Here is a 7,984-nt window from a genome sequence, read left to right as displayed (position 1 = left end):
TAGCAGAAAGCAGCGAAGGGCCAACTGCGTCCAAAAGCGATCGCACGGGCCGAAATCCCGGGATGACTCGTTTGGTACATATACGACGCTCCAGTTTGGGGGTACTGCATTTTTCTCTCTCGTTCAAACATTCCGTGAGCGCATGCGTAAATGTTCTAGCTCTCCGACTGACCCAGCCTACCAACAAAATTAACATGGTGCATGGTTTTTACCAGGAATTGACATTTCAGTTGATTCTATAGGCATAAACGTAACGTAAGAACCGTGCGTGTCATGACAGATAGTTTCATGCAGACTGGGACGCCTAAAATGCTCTCTTGTAACGAATTCCAGAACCTACCGATACAATTTGGGCAAGTTTTGAAAGCTAAAAACTTCAATCAATGCGGTATTTTGCTTGTAGGACTGGGTGGCCCAACACTTATGAAAAATACTATGAAATGAGAATCGGGAGTCTTCCTTTGTCATGAAATGGCAGAATTACCCAGAATTCTTTTTGGGCATGAACGAGGCAACTTGAGAAGCACGAGTCTGGCCCTCATCGAATGGCTGAAGCGCGGCCAGAGGAAAAGATTTTTAGCCAGATACTCAGGGGTAGGTCTGTCGTGTGCTGTTAACGTAGATTTTGGATTTCTGAACAAGTTTTTATCATAGAAAATTCGCGACAAAGTTGTGCTTTCATTTCCCAGTAATCCTCGTGTCAAAGAAACGGTATGATGTAAATAAGAGAATAACGAGGTTTATATTTGCAGATTACGAAAGTCTACGCCACCAACATTTCCAGGTTTCAAAAGAACTGGCCTGACAGCGCAGTATGTATATGTTTAAGTTTTTGTTGGCAGCGTATTTAGTATTTTGCAGGTTCATTAGCATTTTCGAACTTTCATTATTAGCGTCTTCGTGCAATCAATAAACAAATTCACACATTCAGTAACGTTTTTTGAACATTCCTTAGCGCGCAAAAAACATAATAAGGAAAGAAGCGTATTTATCCTTGAATTTCGTCCCTATTTAAGCATCTACAAGAAACATAAAGGCTATCACTCCACAAAAATGCGTGTAGTGGTATAACCATATACCAAACTATCTCAAGAAAAACTTCCTAAGTACATGTATATGGGCTTAAAAATAAGATGCATTTTCGTTGGACTTGTAAGGCCAAGCTAATTCGAATTCGAAAAAAAATATATAAAGGCCTTTCATGTATTTTCCGAGAAAATGAAAATATGTCTACAAAGACTGGCAGATATTAGGCCTGTTTCAAACGTCGTGCTACTGCCGTGCCGGACTCAAATGATATGGTCATTTCGATTTAAGCACGGCAGTAGCACACCGTTTGAAACCATTAAGCGCGGCACGGCTGAATTAGGTTCGGCTCGACTACTTAGCACGGCAGGACTTGCCGTGCCGCACGGCAGTAGCACGACTTGGTTTCAAACGGCGTGCTATTGTTGCGCCGAACTAATTTCATAAATTAATTTAATGTATTTTGCATTATTTGCATACTATTTCGCTGGATGGATGGTATGTTTTGTCTTTTGAATTTGGCGCGACTGTATTAGGTTCGACGTTTGAAACTGCTGCTGTTCCATCGTCGTGCCACTGCCAAGCCAAATTCATTCGAGTTCGGCACAGCAGTGGCACGAAGTTTGGAACAGGCCTTACAACGCCCTTTTCTTCTAAGATTTCCTCTAAGAAATGGTTAATGTGATTTTTCGATTCACATATAATTTGCATCATGGAAATGTTCATTTGATTCCCTTTATTCGCATTAACCTCAATGTCGAGGTGTATTTGAATACAATGTATATCGAAAGTATCTCATTTTTGAGCTCACAGTGTTTTAAGTTTCTGCAAATGAAACCTTCCTAGGCTTTTTGGCGCGAACTGGACACGGTATGAAATTTTTAATAGTGTGTTATTTTAAGTGCCATCTTCATTCCCATGTAATCCATGTGAGAGTTAGCCCCCGGTGATGGAAAGTAATAGTTATCTGAGATCACAGAAGGAAAAGGAAAGTAACGGTACCAACTGACCCACCTGCAGGGGCGGATCCACAAATTTCTGTTAAAGGGGGATTACACCTTAGTAGCTTCCAACGCAAATTAGAATGGCTAAGACGTATCTTTTCAGTGAGGCTTTTTGTTAGTTATTTTATTCAGTACTTACTCATAATGTACGAAGTGTGTTTTTAGTTTTATTTATTATTTGGTTATTATTTTAAGCATTATTGTAATGTGCAGTTGATCATCTCGTCATCAATTATTATTATTATTATCATTATTATTATCATTATTATTATTATTATTATTATTATTATTATTATTAGAGCGGTTTTGAAATGAGTGTCGTAAAACCAAAACCATAGTAATTACTTTAACCAATGAAAAAGGACGGAAACAATCCAGTAAGCCAATCAAAACTCGAAGTAATTACACGTAGCCGACACAAAAGGCGGGAAAATATGCACGCGCGAGCCACAATTGGTTTTGGTTTCACTTCTGATTGGTTGAAAAAGTGGCGCGAAAACTTTGAACCAATCACTGAGTGAAGTAGATGCAAAACCAAAGCAATTAGCTAATTACTTTCGACACTCAATTGAAAACCGCTCTATTGTGCTGTGTAATATTCGAGCTTAACTAATTTGCATGCGTGATTTGAAATTTAATACGCATTAATATGACAGGAATTTGTAGCCGTGATCTAGTTTTTAAGGTCAGAAAAAGATTTGTATAGTCCCCCCTAGCGTAAAATGAAGTTAGTAGGGAGCTTAAGCACGTGCGTTTTTGAGAAGCGGACGGCAACCGGAAGTGAGTTGTTCTATCTTTCAACTTGTCTTCACACAACCACATTTATATCGTTAAGTATCTTTTCACTATTAGAGACCCTAAGTTTAAAAATCTGGGAGAGACCGCTATCCTGGCGAGCGAAATATTCATTTCCGGTTGCCGTCCGCGTCTCAAAAAAGCGCGTGCTTAAGCTCCCTAGTGTTAATTTGAGAAGGCAACAATACTTCTTTAACTTTCTTAAAGACAGAGATTTCGCGCTAATTTTTTATCAAGCTATTCACTTGAAATATTATTTGCCGCCAAGTGTTGCTCCTTTTTGTCCAAATGAAGGCCTAAAAATAAAGATCTTTTTAACGATCTTATTTACCAACAAGAAGTTCCTCTGAAAGTAATTAAGCTTGGGTTCGAGACTGTATCTTGGCAACATGCAGCGCATACTCATTAAAAATCTTATGCGATTCATGCAGTCTTTCTCGAGAACGCCAAAATCGATCAACAAAAGAATGAAGGCTCAGCTAGCAGCGTGACCTCATTCTGGAACTCCAGGAAATCACCTCAGCATATTTACAAATTCAAATGCTTATAAGTATTTCTTTTTCCCTAGGGAAATTCCTCTGGCTTTAAAACAATCTACCTAGTGCAACTGCCTTTGCAAATAAGATTCTGCCTTTTCAGGTAAAGATAATGAGCTACACATATTTACGGAAACCAGTTGCCTAAGCCATTTTTGAAATATCAAAGTGAGGAAGTGAGGACAAAATAGAAATAGAAACATGTTGGAATGTATCATTGCATATCATCCACTTTCCTTTGTCTTGGTCCTCTACACCTCTCTTTTAAGCTGAATTTTAATATATCGAAAAAAGCCTATTTTTAAGGATTGTATGACAGCCTTAGTTCATGTGAAAGGATTTAATTGATCGCTATGTATTTTTGGCGTTTTCCCCCTGAAATCATGTTGTTGTCCATTTTGGCATCCTGCACAGTAGAAATTCTGAAAGGAAAAACAAATATTATGTATGTATTGTTTAGAATAAAAGTGAAAAGGATATAGTGTTGTTTTGATGCATCATGCAAACATGAAGCGGATGTGATCTCAGAACAAAAAGATCTGGCTACTGATTAAGAACTTTTGCACGTATATGAGTCTGTTTTGACATAAAACTGGGTCTAACTTCCTACACACACAAGAAAATCACACACGATGCAGTCAGAACATTTTTGAACTTCTTTAATGACAATTATTGTTCAAGAACTGGTAGGCATTTTCGTGACGTCGACGACAGAAATGATTGGACTGGCTTGTTGTGCATTATTATTGGTTAAACATATATAGAGAATGTTTCATTAACGTGGCATTTTTCAAGATTGTATTTTGATTTCCGCAGTTTTCAGTACCACTGAACTGCAGGGAATGCAATGCTCGCCTGAATAAATATATATAACGTAAGTTTGCGATGTTGCAGCGACTAAATAAATACGAAGACATCTGATAACCAGCAGATAAAATTCGCAGCTAAAAATACTAATTAAATCGACGCCAATAGAAGTTGTGGGAGGTGCATTGAATATAGTCAGTTTACTGATAAAACCCTGGCGGCTGCGACCAGCGCGATAAAAAGATCTGTCAGAATCAGAATGGCATGCTTGTCTTGTCCAGGGAGTTTGAGGAGTTAAAGGGGCTAGGTCACGCTGTTTAAGGTAAATTTGTTTAATTTTGTTAATTAACAGCTCTAAACGTCAAATTGGCAGAGCAAGAGTCTTTCATTTGCAAAATCACGGCCACATAACAACTGGGAATGATTTTCCAGCTGTGTAAATGACATTTTGATATAGACTGATATAAATTTGAAAAAAGGTGGGCCGACGTTTTTCAAATTTACCCAAATTCAATCTATTTCAATCCTCTCCAGTTTTGCCCATCCATGTCCCTTCTTGGCTTCCCTGCGTTTGGTTAGAGTTCTTCTATAGTTTTGAAGAGTTATTTTGATATTTTAGTCAATTCTATGACCATTCGATCATTGCTGAAATTGCCTAAAATTGCGTGACCTAACCCCTTTAATATCCCTAAAACCGAACAATCTCTTCAGTCTGCATACGAGTGTCCCTTCAATATTGGATTCGTACAGACAGAAAAAAAAAATTTTGCTCAAAATCACCTCGAGAAAATTTGCGTAAAAGAACAGTTGTTGATTGTGTGGTTAGTTTCCAGAGTAGCGGCATTAAATTTCTCCTCTAATGCTATCTCTAATTAGTTAACGTGGAAAATTTCACTGCTGCTGAAACGGAAAGATGTCCTTCTCTCACAGAAGATAAACTTGAGGTTAAGATCATCAAGATCTTGGCTTACAGTATAGTTTCGATCGTTTCTGTCTTTGGAAACTCTGTCATCATTGCAACTGTGATCAGCAACCGACGGATGCAGACAACTATAAACTATCTCATTGCAAATATGGCCGCATCGGATTTATTTATTTCAGTGTTTGCGGTGCCGATGAAAATCTCCGAAATCGTAAAGGGTCCTCGAAGATGGTTGATCGAAGGATCTGTGGGATTAATTTTTTGTCAGCTGATCTATTTTTTCTAAGATATTTCATTAGTTGTTTCGATCCAGAGCTTGGTCGTCATTGCTGTCGACAGATATCGCGGAATTGTTTTTCCATATCGCTCAGCCATTATAACCCCCAAACGATGTAAAATTGTTATCGCACTGGTATGGGTGGCGTCGATGAGTTTACACAGCATTTATTTCTTTATTATTCGTCTTAATTCCAACAATAACACAACATATTGCATTTTCAGCTGGGAGACAAAAATGTTCTCTGATCCCAAAAAAGCCGAAGAAGATTACATTGTAGCTGCGTTGGTTCTCGTGGTGATCGCTCCCTTTTCAACTTTAGCGCTCTTGTACACTCGAATCATATGGAGTTTGAGAATTCAAGGACTCACAATTTATAGTAATTCAACCCTTCAACTCAGAATTTACAAAGAAAACGTAAAAGTCATAGCAAACATCTACGCTATAATTATTGCATTTGCGCTTTGTGTTTTGCCACTGTTCGTGTACGGAATGTTATTTTACTTTGTGTGGAAATGGGAAATGCCGTGTAACATGAATCAATTTGGATTCGCTGTACATTTTGTTTTGTTTTCAAATGCTGCCATTACTCCCCTCATTTACTTTGTATTTAATGATAGATATCGCCGAGGATTGCAACATGAAACATGCTTAAACCATCGGAACGCCAATTCATAGACGGTGGCGTGAATATTCCAGTCCTCTTCACTATTTTATCGTTGTCATCGTGGTCGTCATCGTTAACGTTGTCATCATGGTATCATCGTCGTCGTGGTAATCGTCATTTACGTAATTATCATCATCGTCATAATCGCCATCGTTATTATGTTAATTGTCATCATCATCATCGGCATTATCGTCGACATCGTTACAATCATGGTCATCGTTTGTCATTGTCATCCTGGTAATCATCGTAATTATCATCAGCATGGCCGTCATCAATCAACATCATCGTAATTGGTCGTCGGCATCACCATCGACATCGTCATCATCGTCGTAATCACATCATCATTGTCGGTATCGTCATCGACATCATCATATAACAGTGAGAATTCTTCGGCCATCGTAGCTTAATTAAGGATAAAATCTCTGCTGTTTGTATTTTATTCTCAATTATGAATTCTCCTGAAATTCTCGCAATTATCATCATAATTATCATCCTCATCGTACTCATCATTATCATTATCTTGGTATACAACGATTAGAGAATGAATATACATGATTGTATCAAAAATGACTTTACAATGGATACATGGTTAATGAAAAGGAAGAGCAACTGTTCTGGACATAAGCCTTACAGCTCATGGCGCGGCAGTCGCCGTTCTAGTATCTGTCACTTTCCAAAAGAGACCGTGGCCAATAAGAAAAACATTGTTTCACGGATTAATTGCAATGGGCAATAGTTAACCGTAACGGCGTCTGCAAACCAACAAAATGAAACTGGCTAGATTCAATTTAAGGTTCTTTATAATTCAAGGGTAAGTAGAAGACAGTACGGAAATCCTTTCTTTGCTTTCAGTCAATTTCACGACCTTTGTCCATGATAAACATTGTCCATCGCGAGAGAAGGTGATACTATAGCAACATAGCTTTTATTGCACGAGTGACATTTTAAGGTGGCGTTGCCTTTTTCTCGAATACACTGAGGATGAACGTTCTTTTTTTGCTCAGTATTTGAGCCTGATTGACCTGAAAACATTTGAATACAAACTGATTAGTTATTCAATGTATCATGCACTAAGAAAACCACAATGTTAGAAACGCTCCTAAGTATTTGAGTTAACTATCATCATAATACATTTTTTGTATCTGTATTTATAGACGTACTACTACTCCCAAAAACAAATAAACAAATGAGAAAAAACGATGTTCTAAATTGACTCTCCTTCTGGGTATGTTCTTAGTATGTACTTAAACGTTTGGTTAATCTCCGTTGATAGATGCTTTAAACTAAGTAGAGTGCATATTCAACCCAGGTAAAATGAGGATCACCATTTTAAATTAACTAAAAAACGATTCAACCTGAGACCGGATGTGACACTGCAACATCAGTATAGCTGTTGTTGGCAAAATCCGTTTTTACCAAGATTAAATTGGTGATCCTCATTTTACTTATGTTGAATATTCACTCAGATGAAGTGAAGAAACTTTTTTGGAGCCGTAATAAAGCCTGAAGAAAAACTAGGGTCAGGTTATTATATCTGGATGTCAGTTGACTTATACAAAATGAAAAGAGCTGTATTGGGTTGAGCATGTTCGTCGTTGTAGTGTGGTGGTGAAGACACAGGGTTACAGATGGCGCCGGAGCGTCGTACCAACGAGTTATCCCGGGATTCAATTTCTACCCGTGCGATCGCTTTTGCACGCAGTTGGCCCTTCGCAGCTTTCAGATACCGACCTTCTTCCCGGTACGGCAGTGAGGTAGAGAAATGTCGGCCTCTAAACCATATGAGACAGATCACACTGCATCAAACAGCTAGCTCCAGACCGCCCTTTGGGTGCAGGGATGGTGCAGTGGTGAGAGCACTCGCCTCTCACCAATGTGGCCCGGGTTCGATTCCCAGACCCAGCGTCATGTGTGGGTTGAGTTTATTGGTTCTCTACTCTGCACCGAGAG

The 7,984-nt window shown here is 38.6% G+C and overlaps 1 pseudogene; it reads left to right on the top strand.

Moving 5' to 3' along the window:
* Positions 1-1,517: 1,517 nt before the first annotated feature.
* LOC137977350 (neuropeptide receptor 22-like) lies at positions 1,518-6,045 on the top strand (annotated as a pseudogene).
* Positions 6,046-7,984: the final 1,939 nt, after the last annotated feature.

Source organism: Montipora foliosa, chromosome 11 (assembly GCF_036669935.1).
Source record: "Montipora foliosa isolate CH-2021 chromosome 11, ASM3666993v2, whole genome shotgun sequence".
NCBI lineage: Eukaryota > Metazoa > Cnidaria > Anthozoa > Scleractinia > Acroporidae > Montipora > Montipora foliosa.
Note: the sequence above shows the minus strand (reverse complement) of the source record. Positions and strands in the feature narration are given on the sequence as shown.